At 41.5% G+C, this 16,718-nt stretch overlaps 2 long non-coding RNA genes across 3 annotated transcripts; both read left to right on the top strand.

Annotated features, from left to right (window-relative positions):
* LOC123383374 lies at positions 1–2,909 on the top strand. 2 transcript variants are annotated; one of them, XR_006593057.1, is made up of 4 exons: positions 1–861; positions 1,190–1,296; positions 1,920–2,061; positions 2,599–2,909. It is a non-coding gene; the product is annotated as an uncharacterized LOC123383374 (long non-coding RNA). The 2 variants fall into 2 exon arrangements; XR_006593058.1 differs by lacking the exon at positions 1,920–2,061.
* Positions 2,910–2,974: 65 nt separating this feature from the next.
* Positions 2,975–13,657, top strand: LOC109496370. The gene is made up of 3 exons (XR_006593231.1): positions 2,975–3,237; positions 11,045–11,179; positions 13,301–13,657. It is a non-coding gene; the product is annotated as an uncharacterized LOC109496370 (long non-coding RNA).
* Positions 13,658–16,718: the final 3,061 nt, after the last annotated feature.

The raw sequence follows: 16,718 nt of genomic DNA, 5'->3' as shown, positions 1-16,718 counted from the left end.
CAGCACAGAGCCCGACACAGGGCTCAAACTCATGAGCCATGCAATCATGAGCTGAGCTGAAGTTGGATGCTTAACTCACTGAGCCACCCAGATGCCCCTGAAATCAGCCATTTAAATAAAGCTAGCATGGATGAATATAATCTGGAATAGTAAGGGTTAAGAGTTTTTTTTTCTTCAAAGCCCCCCATCCTCTATTGTTGAGATTTCTGTCATCATAGAAGCATAGAATGGTAGTGATTCACTAGTACAAATTTCTCATCTAATAGCTAAGAAAACTGAAGCCCATAGAGGGTGAAGTACTTATCCAAGGTCACACAGCTAGAAGGTGGCAGAGTCAAAAATACAAGTGAGGTCTTCTGATTCTAAGTCAAGAGATCTTTTACTATACCTCAGAGGTCTTCTGGCAAAAGTGGAAAACTTAAAAACAGTATATTAAATACTGTCCTAAGGCTAGAGTCCAGGTAGAAAACTGTAAACATTCCATACATTTGGTCCACTTCTCACAAGTTAAGTTTCGCTAGCGCATGCTTTGTTTTAATTATGGCAAAGAATGCTTGGTCTTGTTCCAGTCTACTCAGTTTCTTCTTCTTCCTAAGCCTTCTGTCTCTGGTCTCTGCCTTGTGCGCCTCCCGCCCCACCCCCCCCCCCAACCCCTGCCCATCCCAAGGACTGATAAGTAGGACTCTGCTGTGTGAATCACAAACACCTACAACTGAGACAAGCACACAATCAACTTGCTAGGAGATCCATGCCACTTAAGTGGCCGCAGGCAGCTGCCCCCATCCAGACTTCTTCACGGGAGAATTCCAGAGGCCACAGAACTTCGCATTCATGGGGGATTCCCCTCTGAACATCTTGTCAGTGAGTCTGGGGCATCACAGTATCACCATGCTTTCTGAGATCAGTGCTATCCCAGTACTTTGAGAATGGTCATGGGGGAGGGGAAGAAAAAATAAAGAGGTTAGAGAGGGAGGGAGCCAAAATATAAGAGACTCTTAAAAACTGAGAACAAACTGAGGGTTGATGGGGGGGTGGAATGGAGGGGGTGGGTGGGTGATGGGCATTGAGGAGGGTACCTGTTGGGATGAGCACTGGGTGTTGTATGGAAACCAATTTGACAATAAATTTCATGTTTAAAAAAAAAAAAGAAAATGGTCCATAGCCCTGCATTCATGTTATTCCCTTACAGACAGAGCACACACTCCTAATCTGACAGGAGGAGTGGGTTTTCCTATCCAGGCAGGTGACATAGAGAATGCCAGCCTATTGACATGAAGCCAAAGGGCAGTTGGCTCAGTAAGTACTTTTTGGGAGGTGGGGTTGAATGTACTGTGTGGCAGCAAAAGCAGGAAGTTTGAGGCCAGGCAGACCTAGGTGCAAATCCCAGTGCTGCCAGTTACCAGCTGTGTGATTTTGGACAAGATTCTTGAATCTCAGTGTGCTTATCTGTAAAATGGAGTTAGATCGTTTTGTCCTCTCACTATTGCAAATATTAAATGCTGTTGTGAGGGGCGCCTGGGTGGCTCAGTCGGTTAAGCGTCCGACTTCAGCTCAGGTCACGATCTCGTGGTCCGTGAGTTCGAGCCCCGCGTCGGGTTCTGGGCTGATGGCTCAGAGCCTGGAGCCTGCTTCCGATTCTGTGTCTCCCTCTCTCTCTGCCCCTCCCCCGTTCATGCTCTGTCTCTCTCTGTCTCAAAAATAAATAAACGTTAAAAAAAATTTAAAAAAAATGCTGTTGTGAAACCCTTTATAGAGTGCTTAGAATATAGTTGGTACCCTCTAAATGTTTATTCCTTTCTGTCTGGCTGGTAATACAAGGAGTATAACAATTTTTAGATTAGGAAGAATAATTGTGAATGGTCCAATAAGAAGAGGGAAGGATTTATCTCTAAACCTATTTTTATCCTGCCCTTACACAGGATCATTCTCTTATTCATTGACCTTTGTCATGAAGCTTTGACCTTCCTCATGAATAATCACTGTGATGTGATTCAGTTAACATTTGCCAACCAATGAGGCCTTCCCGGTGATCACAGAATCAGGAGTCATCACAGAGGCTGGGTAATCAGTATTGTTATCCCTATTGTACTCTGCCCGGAGCGTTTTATCTGCTTGGCCAGACATCATGTAGACAAGGTCCAGTCCAGAACACATCACCTAAGATAAATTATTTACAACTCCGCCTCACTTTAAAAGTGGACCTCATCCATGACCTGATTAATATTTCACTATAAACCCCACCTGGAGATTTTTAAAAAAAGAAGCAGCTTGGTGAAAATAGGAGAAAATGTGGAAAAGACCATTATACAGAACATATTCATTCACACAACTTTTTTCCTTTCTCCTTTTTACAGGTATTTTATAGTTATGCCAGATAGAGGGAAATTATGCAGTTACGGTGCTTAGAATCTGGGCAAGACAGCAGACAGAACAATTTCCCAAACTTTTTATTTGGTACCTAGTCTCTGAAACCATGGTTAAAAAGAAAAAGCTGTAAAAGAGCTGTGAATAGCGGTTAAGCACTCTTCCTTTACCTTCAGCAACATGTAACCATGAAACACAATGTACGGTTCTGTCATTCTCTTGTTCCACTTCCAGATTAATCCAATTCATTGAAGATTCTCTTCAACATGTCCAAGAATCCCAGTGAACCCCAAGGTGCATAAACACAAACCACACCAAGGCACTACACAATCAAATTTCTGAAAAGCAGGGATAAAGACAAAATCTTAAAGATGAGACTAATCACTGGTTTGTCATCAAAAACAATGCAAACCAGAAGATATTGGGAACATCTTTATTTTTTTAAAGTTTATTTATTTATTTTGAGAAAAAGATTGCATGGGAGGAGCAGAGAGCGAGAGAGGGAGAATCCCAAGCAGGCTCTGTACTGTCAGTGCGGAGCCCGACACGGAACTCAAACTCATGAACTGTGAGATCATGACCTGTGCTGAAAGCAAGAGTTGGATGCTTAACTGACTGAGCCACCCAGGTGCCACAGAACAACATCTTTAAAGCATTAAAAGAAAAACACTGTCAACTTCCAATTTTATATCCAGTGAAAATGTTCTTCAAAGATGAAGGCAAAATAAAGACATTTGAGTTAAGCCAAAGCCAAGAGAATGCATCGCTAGTGAATTTGCACTACAAGGAATGCTAAGGGAAGTTCTTCAGGCTGAAGGAAAAGGATACCAGATGGACACAGGAGTTTACACAAAGGAATGAAGAGTAAATATGGTAAATATTTGGGTAATATAAAAGATATTTTTCTTGTTTTTAATATCTTTAAAAGAGAATTAACTGCTTAAAGTGAGAATAATAACAGTATATTAGGGGATTTATAATAATTATCGATATAGAATTTATGAACACAACAGCAGAGATAGGATGCAAATATATCATTAAAAGATTCTTACATTGTATGTTAAATGCTGTAACATTCAAAGGTAGACTGTGGTAAGTTTAAAATGCATATTGTAAAGCTCAGAGCAACGACTAAAAAATGGAAAGGGTGTAGCTCGTTTGTCAGTACAGGAGATAAAATGGATTCATAAAAAATAATCCAAGGGAAGAGAGGAAAAGAGGGAAAAAGGAACAAAGAACACCTAGGACAAATGGAAATATAGGACTAGTGTCGTTCCTCTGTCAGGTAAGAAACCACCAAAAGAAAAGCCTAAAACATCTGTATTTACCTGTTAAAACAGAGGTGCTATGTTTGGCCAAGATGAGTTGTGATTCTTTGAGGTTGGGCACATTGCAGTCCCAGAATGATATTGGGATTCTGTTAGCAAGGAATTAGAAGGGAATGGCTGTAGAGTAGGTAACTAAAGGTGTCTGCTGGGATTAGTCCTGGAAGTATAGAAAAAGAAGAATCTCAGAGGCCAAAATTGACACTACTCAGCTTGGCACTGTACTAGAACACGAATACCCCAATGAAAGAACTCCAGCAGCTGAATCTTGAGATGGATCTTTGAGTATTGTGGGGATGGATATATCAGTCTCTCCTTATTCATTTATTTAACAGATTTGTATCGTGTCAGGTGTTGTTTTTATCTCTGGAATTGTAGCAGTAGAAAAACCAGACAAAGATGTCTGCCCCCATGATGCTTACATTCCAGTGAAGGTATCTTAGCTGAATGCAACAGATTCCACGTTCATCAGTCAATTTTCTGATTATAGTTGGATTTATTATGGCCCTCGAACTGTCCCACATTTCATTATGAATTAAGAAATTGGCATTTTTATTTCATCGATCAGTTGCTTGGTTGATGTGACTCTTATTAGGGACATATATTTCACCTTTAGTGAAATGACAAATTGTGTTTTTGACCTGCTTATCTGAGGGCCAGTACTTGAACCATGGTAAATTCAACAAGGCATTTCAACCCTGTGAGCCACTGTGGGAGGCAGAAAGCCACACAGCTTTCTCTAGTTAATACCTCAATAGTGCATCTTTCTCCCATTTGGAATGTTTAAATTTATTCATTTGTGTGAAAGGGATACCAGAAGGAAATATTAAGTTGTAAGGTTCTAAATATCTCTGAAAAAAAGGAGTGCTGACTTTGAAACACTGTGATTTGTGTGATGTATTAAGAACTAATGGGGTTAAAGTTCCTCCTGCCAGGATTTAAGCTTTAAAAAAGTTTCCTGTTGATGGTCATTTCGATTGTTGCTTTTTTTTCCTGCCCTTTCAAACAATGCTCTTATGCACATTCCTGTATATATCCTTGAGTACAAGAGCAATGATAGAGTATTTACCTAGGACTGGAATGCTGTGTCAAAGGGTTTATGCATGTTCAACTTTATGGAATACAGCCAGATTGCTCCTCAGAGTGATTATGCCAATTCATACCTTCTACTAATCCGTGAATGAGAATTCTTGCCTGCCATTCTCTGTCCTCACCAACAGTTAATATTTTCAGACTCTTTGGTTTTTGCTTACCTGATAGGTATGAAATGGTATCTTATTATGGTTTGAATTTAATTCATTTGATGTTGATCTTTTCAGATGTTTTTTGGCCATATATTCTTTCTTCTACTTGAATTGCCAATTCATGACCTTGTCCATTTTTTATTGGCGTCTTTACCTTTTTCTTATTCATTTTTAGTAACCCTTTTATATAATTTATTATTCTAACTTCTCACCCCTCCTTTTTGTTATTTTTGCTCCAGACATGTACCACATCTGTGGCTAGGATATTTTTCTTTGTTGATAGTGTCTTTGGTTAAAAAATATAGTGTCTTTGGTTATATGGAAGTGTTTCATTTATCCATCCATTTTGAACTAAGATTATACTACTGTGTATAAGCAAGTTCCAAATTTTAATACTATCATGGCGAATTTTCCCTATTTTCATGTTTGTGGCTCTTTATATTTAGTGGTTTTAAAAATTTAAAGTCCAGGGCTCCTGGGTGGCTCAGTTGGTTAAGCATCTGACTTAGGCTCGGGTCGTGACCTCACAGTTTGTGGGTTTGAGCCCTGCGTTGGGTTGTGTGCTGACAGCTTGGAGCCTAGAGCCTGCTTGGGATTCTCTGTCTCCTCTGCTCTCTGCCCCTCCTCCATTTGCTGTCTCTCTCTCTCAGAAATAAACATTAAAAAAATTAAAGTCCATTTTTATGAAATAAATACAGTAAATGCAACTTTATTTTTGTAAATATTTGCCTGATATGTCCTTTCTCCTAATCTTGACTTTGACCTTAATGTATCTTTATGTTAATGTCATACTGAGAACAGGCCACTGGGCATGGTACACCCTAGTTGCAGAAAATAAGGGCCCTGTGGCCAGTACCAGATTATACGTTTATTATTCAGGTTTTGAATTTCATGCTTGCTTCTGTCCCTTCATCACTTACTGCTGTCGTGGTGGACAGGACCAGGGGGTGGATAAGGATGATATGTATGCAAGGATCTAGCCAGTAAATGAGACATACTCAGATCCAGTGAAATAGTAATAGGTTCTGAATCTATTTTTGCCAAACACAGTGGAAAGAAGTAGAAATAGAGTTTCCTTATTTCTGGCTTGAGATAGGAAAGAGTCCTAGTTTAGGAAAATTAACATTCAGAGACAGGATTCTGAAATGACAAATTTCAGGACATTTTGTTTGCCATATGTTGGTGGGCCATTTGATGATAACCTAGCAATTAAGCTAGAACCATATGTCATTACTTTATAATTTACCAAAGTAAAAATAACTGTAGAATACCTTTTTTCCACATGGGGAAACTAATCAGAAAGGGAGAAATATTGGCTGAAGGCCTGTATAAATGCTGAATATGCACATGAGAGGGGAACTTGAGGATTATGATTTGAGGCCCCGTGATCTAGGTTTCTAGATGATTTCTCATTTCCCAGTTTGTTCTCATTTCCCAGTCAATTCCCCTGACTCTGCAGAATTGCCTGATTCTAGCAGTGATTGGTGTTATAACATGGCAGGAATCATGAGACTACTTCCCCAGATCTCCCCATATCATGTTTTTCTGGGCAAGTCTGGAGTACAAGACCACGCCCTCTGGTGGAGAAAGATACCACTCACTGCTATTTGGGAAATGTTTGTTTAGTCATCATTTGCTAGCCATTTTAATTTTGGGGGAAAGATATTTAATATCTCTCAATCCTAATGTCTTTATCTATCAAATGGGAATACTGATCTCCTACAGTTCTTGTGAGGATTAAATAAGATAGCTGAGCGATAAGTGCTCAGTAAATAATACTGTCCATGCTAGTATTCCCTCATAGTTGAACAGATATTTATTATGTATTTTCTGTATGTTAGGCACCGAGATAAGTAGTCAATACATGGGTGGCTATCATACTGCTAATCCATATTATTATATAATTAAATTACAGTGTATCCGGCACTGTGCCAGGTATAGGAGCCACAGCAGTAAATAAGATCGAACATTTAAGTCTCTGGGTAGGTTTTTCTGGTTCTATTAGTGAGACTCTTTTCTCCCTTATGAGTTCTCTGGACTTCCAAAGAGATCACAGCCAGATGCCTTCCTGCAATGTGGCAGGTTCTGGCTGACTATGGGACGGAAAGGAGGGTAGAAAAACGTGATCAGCCTCTGTCCCTTATAGGCAGGTGGGAAAGAAGCTGCTCACGATGGGGGTCTTTTGCTTTGCTTTACTTTGCCTTCCCTTTCCAGAAGAACCTAGTGTACCATGGGGGATGTTCTGCTGTCACAGGAGAAAAGAATATAGACACAGAGCAACACAGACCAAAATGTTCACTCTGGCCCTTGCACAAGAAAGGACAAGAAAGTAGGGGAGTTGTATTTTCCCAGTCCTTAGGGAAAACTCAGCCTTTTGGACCTCTTCTCCTTAGCAAGTGTCAGTCATCCAGTTCCTTCTGGATGAGACAGGCTAGGAGGGTAGAAAAAGACTGAGGATTTCCTGGGGCTTGAATCAGTAGAAGAGGGAAGAAAAGAAAAAAACCCTTATTATGGTCCTCCCTTAGAGAGGATAAGCTGTAAAAAAAATCAGACCTTCCTCACTGCCAACGTTCTTGTGCTCTCAGGGACTATAATGCTACAAAGAGTTGCTTTCTTTTTCCCTACTAAGTGTCCTCTTCTGCTAATCAAGCTTTCATAGGAGGCACCAGACTCCAGGAATAGGGGTGGGGATGGAGGGGGGGGGGGGAGTAGAAAATAACCCTTTACAGTAATAAGAAAAAAAAGTTATTTTTAATTTAAAAAGCATCTTGAAGGGTTTAGACTATGCATAGATAATTGATTAAATTTATAATCCTGGGGAGGGTAGCTCTTGAGGTTGACATTTATCTTGAGGTTGACATTGTTCTCTCCTACAATAAATCATCCTTTCTTTCAGTGTGATGGACCCAATCTTTAATTTGAACTCTGAATATGATCTATAATGTGGATCTTTTTGTTCTTATGTTATACTCATATGGAAGATTCTGAAAGCTCAGTCTAGCTGGTTGTTTAAAGCCTGGGTTAGGACTAAACTAGCCTTTGAAGGTGTGAACATTGCTTAGAGTTCCTCCATGACTAACCCCCTCAAGAGCTGCTTTCCATCTTCCAATCAATAAATCTTAACTAGACCTTGAGAATGAACTGTGTGCCCAGACTCGAGATTTAAAAGATGACTCCTGCCTTTACAAAGCTTACTGTATCATTGGAGTACCATGATGGACACTTCAAAGTCATCAAAGAAAGAATACAAACAAAGTATAATTAAGTGATAAATTGTCAGATACAGACTTAGTGAAATAGAAGTTTAGAACAGTGAAAAGTTAATGATGGCTACAGGAGTCGGGAAATCCTTTTAGAAGAAGTAGGACTTCAGTTAGGTTCTGCCAATCCATAAAGAGAGGAAAGTACTCACTTTCACCAATGGCCAAATTACGGAAAGAGCCTAAATGTCCATTAACTGATGAATGGAGAAAGAAGTTGTGGTTTATATACACAATGGAATACTACTTGATAATGAGAAAGAATGAAATCTGGCCTTTTGTAGCAACGTGGATGGAACTGGAGAGTGTTATGCTAAGTGAAATGAGTCATACAGAGAAAGACAGATACCATATGTTTTCACTCTTATGTGGATCCTGAGAAACTTAACAGAAGACCATGGGGGACGGGAAGGGGAAAAAAAAGTTAGAGAGGGAGGGATGCAAACTTTAAGAGACTCTTAAAAACTGAGAATAAACTGAAGGTTGATAGGGAGTGGGAGGGTGGGGAGGGGGGGTGATGGGTATTGAGGAGGGCACCTGTTGGGATGAGCACTGGGTGTTGTATGGAAACCAATTTGACAATAAATTTCATATATTGAAAAAATAAAAAAAAAGCAGCTTTCAGCTTTAATTTCTTGGAAAACTTTCTTAGCCTTTTTATAAAGTGTTTAGTTATGAAACTGGAAAATTCAATTTGAATAATTTAGTGTCTTTTTCTCTAAGGGAAGAACTCTCTCACATGTCATTTCCTCTCTGTGGCTTTCCAGGCCACTATCCTGTCACCTTACCAAAACTCCTTCAATATTCCGTTTCAGCAGAATGCATTACTTACTGCTTCCTCTGAGACCTTATGGGGCATTATTCACTGGAGCAATTATCACAGTGCATTTGATTACACTTATGTTTTTTCTCTCTGGGCAGTGAATTCCTTGAGGTCAGGAACCCTACCTATTTGATCTTTGTAGCCTTAGCACCCAGCACAGCACTTGGCATATAGGAGTTGCTCAATAAATGCATTAGATTAATATATTGGCTCTATTGATTATTTTGTATTTAAACTTTTTTGTAATTAAAATTTTTTTTTAATGTTTACTTATTTTTGAGAGAGAGAGAGAGAGAGGCAGAGTGTGAGTGGGGGAGGGGCAGAGAAAGAGAGGGAGTCACAGAAACTGAAAAAAGCTCCAGGCTCTGAGCTGTCAGCACAAGCCGATGTGGGGCTTGAACTCAGGAATGGCAACATCACGACCTAGGCCGAAGTCGGCTGCCCAACCAAATGGGCCACCCAGGCTCCCCTTTAAAAAATTGTTTTTTAATGTTTATTTATTTTTGAGAGAGAGAGAGAGAGACGCAGAGCATGAGCAGGGGAGGGGCAGAGAGAGAGGGAGACACAGAATTCGAAGCAGGCTCCAGGCTCTGAGCTGTCAGCACAGAACCTGATGCCAGGCTCGAACTCACAAACTGTGAGATCATGACGTGAGCCAAAGTCAGCCCTTCAACCGACTGAGCCAGGTACCCCCGGCTGTGTTGATTATTTTTTTAAGTTTTTATTTAAATTCCAGTTAGTTAACATATATATAATATTAGTTTCAGATGTACAATATAGTGATTCAAAACTTCCACACAACACCTGGTGCTCATCACCAGTGCCCTCCTTAATCCCTATCCTGTATTTAACCCAATACTCCCTTCTATTAACCATCAGTTTGTTCTCTCTCTCTCTCTCTCTCAAAAATAAACATTAAAAATTTAATAAAAAATAAAAAATTTTAGTGTTTATTCATTTTTGAGAGAGAGAGACAGAGAGCGAGAGGGGGAGGGGCAGAGAGAGAGGGAGACACAGAATCCCAAGCACGTTCCAGGCTCTGAGCTGTCAGCACAGAGCCCGACGCAGGGCTTGAACTCATGAACCGTGAGATCATGTTCTGAGCCAAGTCGGTTGCTCAACCAACTGAACAACCCAGGCACCCTGCGATTCTCTTTTTAAATGTTTATTTATTTGTTTTTGAAAGAGAGAAGGGTAGAGAGAGAAAGGGCGAGAGAGAATCCCAAGCAGGCTCTGCACTGTCAGCGTGGAGCCTGACATGGGGCTCCAACTCACGAATTGTGAGATCATGACCTGAGCTGAAATCAAGAGTCAGACACGATCCACTGACTGAGCCACCCCGGTGCCCCGTAAGAGACTCTTAACGATAGAGCACAAACTGAGGGTTGATGGAGGGAGGTGGATGAGGGGTGGCTATATGGGTGATGGGTGTTAAGGAGGGCACTTGTTATGATGAGCTCTGGGTGTTGTATGTAAGTGCTGAACCACTGAATTGTATTGAAATCAGTATAGCACTGTATTGTTAACTAACTAGAATTTAAATAAAAATTTGAAGGAAAAAAGGTCACACTAAAAAATTATTCTATTGCTGAGTAACAGATTACCACAAGCGTGGTAGCTTACACAACAGACATTTATTATCTCAAAATTTCTGTGGTGAAGAGTTTGGTCATGGCTTAGCATGGCTGCACTCAAGGTGTCAGCCAGGGCTGGGGTCTCATCTGAGGTTCTGGGTCCTCTTCTAAGCTCAAGTGGTTGTTTGTAGAATTCATTTTCTTGCAGATGTAGAACTCATGGTATCTTGCTTCTTCAAGGCCAGTGGGAGACTCTCTATCACCGAGGAAGGCTGGGTTCCTCTTTTAAGGACTAACTTGATTAGGCCAGGAGACTCTTCTTTTTGATTAACCGAGAGTCACACTGATTGGGCCCTTAATTAAATCTGCAAAATGCCTTTATGTTCACCTTATACCATAACCCAATCATGAGACATTCCATAACCCAATATGATGACATCCATTGTATTCACAGGTCCCACCCACACTGAAGAAAATGACATGGATACAAGACATAGATATCAGGGAGTGGGAGTCTTGGGATTCTGCCTACTGCAAGCCCTGAATGAGAGGCCTCTGAATGGCTCTGTGCCTCTCTTAGGGAAAATAGGTAAGTCTGAAAGCCAAAGGCTAGAAGCAGGAGTGACCTCAATTACTATTACCTCTAATGACCTACTGGGGGAATTTATGCTTCCTGAATCTGCAACTCTGGGCTCTGTGGAGTTTGAGGTTCTGTTCCACATAGGGTCACACTCTTGCCAATGGGTACAGCAAGGGGCCCATTGAACTATAAGTATGGCTGCTGCCAGGGCTCTGGATTCCTGTGGCCAAGGAGTCACCATCTTGGCAGGGGTAATCGCCCTTAATTAGCAGGAGGATGTAAGGTTGCTGCTACACAATGCGGTGGGGGAGGAATGTATGTGGAACTCAGGTGTGTGTGTGTGTGTGTGTGTGTGTGTGTGTGTGTTTATATTATTTATATTTATATTGTTTTTTTTTTCGTGAGTGCAATAGGCAGAATCAAGTCCTCCCAAAAATGTCCCCAGCCAACTTCCCAGAATGTGTTAATATCTTAGGTTACATGGCAAAGAAGAATTAAGGCTGCAGATGGAAGTAAAATTGCTAATCAGCTGACATTAAGATAGGGAGATTATCTGGGGCGCCTGGGTGGCTCACTCGCTTAAGCGTCCACCTTTGGCTCAGGTCATGATCTCATGGTTTGTGGGTTCGAGCCCTGCGTCGGGCTCTATGCTGACAGTGAGGAGCCTGGAGCCTGCTTCAAATTCCATGTCCCCCTCTCTCTCTGCCCGTGCCCCACTCACACCCTGTCTCTCTCTCTCTCTCTTTCTTTAAAAAAATAAACATTAAAAAAAGATAGGAAGATTATCTTGGACTACCCCGGTGGGCCCAATGTAATCACATGGGTCATTAAAGGTGGAAGAGAGAGTGTCAGAAGGTGATGTGACTCGAAGAAAGGCACAGAGAGATGCATTGTTGCTGGCTTCAAATAGGGTGGAAAGGGGCCATGGGCCAAGCGGTAGAAGTGGCCTCCAGAAGCTGAAAGGAACAAGAAAACGGGTTCTCTTTTAGAGCCTCCAGGAATAGCCCAGTGAAACCTGTGTCAGACTTCTGACTTTCAGAACTGTAAGAGAATAAATTTGTGTTGTTTTAAGCCACTAAGTTTCTGGTAAATTTGTTATAGCAGCCATAGGAAACTAATATCGTGGGTGAGGAAAAACTGTCCAGAAGTAATTCACTCTTGTTGTATCAGGAGTACTTTGCATCCTGGTCCAGGACTGTGCCTTATTCGTGTCTGTATTGTTACTCTCTTAAATGTCAGTGAATCTCTACGGGTGTCTGTGGTGTTGAAGGAGGAAGTGGGGAGGCACGAGGGGAGGAGACGAAATGGTGGCGGTGACAGTATTAGAGAGGAGGCAGGAAGCCCAAGAGTTGGTGGGGACTGAATCTAATGTTGGTTCTCTGCAGTGTGGGCTGGCTTTTTGGAATGCAGAGAATTTGCAGGTCAGTGGCAGGCATGGGGAGGCAGTGCCCCAAGCAACTTGGTCTTGGTGGAGCTCTTGGTCCAGGAATGATTCAACAGTATTCTGAGCTTCCGGGATATGCCCCATCAACCGAGAACCCTTCTCTAATTCCCTCTCATCCACTCCCTCACCTGCCACCCAGAGTGTTTCTCAACCTTTATAGTCCCAGACAGGAAGCCACAGACTTCAGTTAGAGATGGAGCAGCTCTGATCACTGAACTCTTTAATTTGAGCTTCCTGTGAGCGACACTGTTTCTCTAAGGTCCCAACACTAAATCTCGGTACTGTCGGGCACCCCGAATATGCCCTCTAACAGCAGCCTTGGCCGGAGGCATTTACTCTAGTACTTTAGAGCAGAGTGCTCTCAGTGTGTGTGTGTGTGTGTGTGTGTGTGTGTGTGTGTGTGTGTATGTATCTATCTCTACTTTGTATCTGTCTGTCTGTCTGTATCTGTATCTGTATCTGTATCTCTGTCTCTATCTCTATCTATCTCTATGTCTGTCTCTCTGTCACTATGTATCCCCTCAGGGAGGTATTGTGAGTACTGCCAGGGCCAGGGTGAGGGAGATAGAGCAGCCTGAGCAATACATGGGGAGTGAGGAATTGTGGGTAATAGTAGGACCTAGAGGAGGAAATGGCAACTTTGAAGAGACTTTTAGGAGTAAAATAATTCTTTCCTCCCTCCACAGATGAGGCCAAACAGAAGCCGTATGTGGTGACCTGTGCGATGCGTTAGTTACTTATATAAACTGAACGAAGCAGTCTAACAATCCTGTAAATATCACACATAAAGATGAACCAGCTAGTGTCATGTCGGTATTTCTAAAGATAAAGTAAATCAGTACTACTGGCATCATCCGGTTTTTGTGTGGTCCTATCTCCAAAAAGCACGAAATACAAATTTATACCCAAAAGCGTGTTTTATGAATTCAAATCACCAGCATGATTTTAGCATGTATGAAATGTACAAATCCTTATTGTAAAGTAAGTTTTGAAAGCTTGCATGTACTGTGAAGCATGAGCTTTTATAAAGAGAGTGAAATCTGTTTACGGCTTTGTTGCCTTCATGGTTACGTATCCCGGTGCAGCTATAATTGTGTCACAGGTACTTGTTGCCTTTCCTTGCCCCAGGAGCAGCAGAATTAGCTTCTACACTGGCCCAGCTAAACAGGCTACCCTGAGGACTAACAGGAGGCTCTATTTCCCAGCTGGGATGGTAGCCCCTGAGGTGGGGTTAAGGTGGGTGGGCAAGAGAATGGAGGGAAATAGGGTGCAGAGTGAGGAATAAATGGAAGAGAACTGAGTCTTTTGGTGCAAGTGGATTAAATGGCAGAGAGGGTGGGCATGACAGGGTGAAGAATGAACAGAAGGTTAGGTATTGGTAGGAGACACACCATTGAAATTGTACTGTTTAAGCCCTCTTTTATTGAAAGAGGCACTTTTATTGAAGATGATACCCTGAAATGAAGATGTCCTATCCTAAGGAGGCCCTTTGATCCCATGTCACTAATAGTATGACATATTTTAAATATTTGCTATTTAAAAAAAAGTTTATTTGAGAGAGAGAGAGAGAGAGAGAGAGAGAGAATCCTAAGTAGGCTGTGCACTGCCAGCACAGAGCCTGACATGGAGCTCCAACCCACAAACTGTGAGATCATGACCTGAGCTGGAATCAAGAGTCAGATGCTTAACCAACTGAGCCCCCCAGGCGCCCCAAATATTAAGCAAGAGGAAATTTGTTAGAGGAAAAGGAGAGCATTAAAGACAAGAAAGTTTCAACACTTGTTTTTTTTTTTTTAATGCTTATTTATTTTTGAGACAATGTGAGAGACAGAGTGCAAGCAGTGGAGGGGCAGACAGAGGGAGACACAGAATCCAAAGCAGGCTCCAGGCTCCGAGCTGTCAGCCCAGAGCCCGACACGGGGCTCAAACTCACGAACTGTGAGATCATGACCTGAGCCAAAGTCGGACACAACCGATTGAGCCACTCAGGCACCCCTCAACACTTGGATTTGATGAGCAGTCATAAAAGTGGAACTGAGGAAAGGTAGGGAAATTGATAAAAATCACTGTTCCAAAATCGCCTAGCCTGAGTTTTGCTTCCCTTGGCACAAGCAGGCATATTACCAAGCACTTTCATGTAACAGCTCTCTAGTCTTTCCGGGTTTTTCTTTAGGGTTTGGGAGGGAAACCCCTTTCCATTGTTTCCTCCTCTGCCTCCCAATTTTGGATCCTTTTGTGTAATCTCTCTCTCTCTCTCTCTCTCTCTCTCTCTCTCTCTCTCTCTGTATATATAAGGAACTAAACTAATTTTTAAACAGTAATTTCTGGGGTGCCTGGGTGGCGCAGTCGGTTAAGCGTCCGACTTCAGCCAGGTCACGATCTCGCGGTCCGTGAGTTTGAGCCCCGCGTCGGGCTCTGGGCTGATGGCTCAGAGCCTGGAGCCTGTTTCCGAGTCTGTGTCTCCCTCTCTCTCTGCCCCTCCCCCGTTCATGCTCTGTCTCTCTCTGTTCCAAAAATAAATAAACGTTGAAAAAAAATTAAAAAAAAAATAAAAAGTAATTTCTGGATCCTAATTGAAATTATAGCAAGAATCAGTGTTGGAAAGTCAATGACATAGTTTTCCAAAAACATATTCTACCTAAATTAGTCATCTAAAAGTTTATATGGTTTAATAGTCCAAGGACAGATGGTTACTAGATACTTTTCACTCATTACTTGATGGAGAAGACGTTTAATTTTTTTAATGTTTATTTATTTATTTATTTATTTATTTATTTATTTATTTATTTGGGGGGGGGGAGGGGCAGAGAGAAATCCAAGCAGGCTCTGCACTGCCAGCACAGAGCCTGACATGGGGCTTGATCTCACAAACCGTGAGATCATGACCTGAGCTGAAATCAAGAGTCGGTCCCTTTGCCGACAGAGCCGCCCAGGTGCCCTGAGCAGACAACGTTTTAAGTTTTTTTTTTTAACCTGATTTTATTCTTCTACTTGCAATAATGACCTTACTAATATCTTATGTATCTGTCAATGCCTTTTATTTTAATGATACATTTGATACTATATCTGTTACCCTGATACCAAATCAAAATAGAATTAATGGGACACAACAGGAAACAAAAAGGTGGGGTGGAGAATCTGTTACTTAAGGACAGTGATCTCACCACTATACAACTGTTGCATGTTTCCTGGTCTGATTTTTGACCACTTCGCCTTCTATTCCTGCCACCCCAAATTTGGTACAACATATATGCTTTACAACAATACACATACAGAAAATCAGGGTTGCTAAGCTGTTTTAAGATTTTTATTCATCAGCCATGTGAGAAAATTGTAGACATGTGAATGAATGCTGGGTGGGCTGGGTTTACCTGGAGTTCTGTCAGGTCATAATTGAGGTAAGTGGGTTAAGTGATGGGATCATTTTTTTCTTGTTTAAGTTATATCTGTAGTGGGCATCTGTGGGTTTGGTTGCTCAGTACTCCTTTTCTAAGAAGTGCTCCATTTCCTTATCTATGTGGTTACTGTTGGAAATAGCCATGTTAGTAGAATGTGATCTAGCACTTGGCCGTGGGTCTCAGTGAGGGGATTCCTGGTGAGCCACATGGGCCAATCATATGATCTTGCCCGGCTGCCACAGTTGACCTGTTCAGGGGTGTGTACCTGATCCCACTTGGGCCAGTGAATCTCTTCTCAGGACCTTTTTCTAAATTGAAGTATAACTGACATAAAATGTTATATTGGTTTCAGATGTATGACGTATTGATTCAGCAATCCTGTACGTTACTCAAATGTTCAGCATGATAAGTGTAGTCCACCATCTGTCACCATACGAAGTTATTAAACTAGAATTGACTATATTTCTTATGCTGTGCTTTTTCATCTCCATGACATACTTATTTTATAACTGGAAGTTTATACCTCTCAATCCCCTTTCTTCTCAGGAATTTTTGTACTTGGGATACAGAAATTTGGGTCAGTCTCCATGTGGCTATGGTTATCAGATGTAAAGTTCAGGAATTTCTTTTGCTATGTGGAGAAAGACATTATACAGAGAAAAAAGAATGAGGCCAGTGTGCAAAGGAAAGCTAAGATAGAGATCAA

This window comes from Felis catus, chromosome X, assembly GCF_018350175.1.
Source record: "Felis catus isolate Fca126 chromosome X, F.catus_Fca126_mat1.0, whole genome shotgun sequence".
NCBI lineage: Eukaryota > Metazoa > Chordata > Mammalia > Carnivora > Felidae > Felis > Felis catus.
Note: the sequence above shows the minus strand (reverse complement) of the source record. Positions and strands in the feature narration are given on the sequence as shown.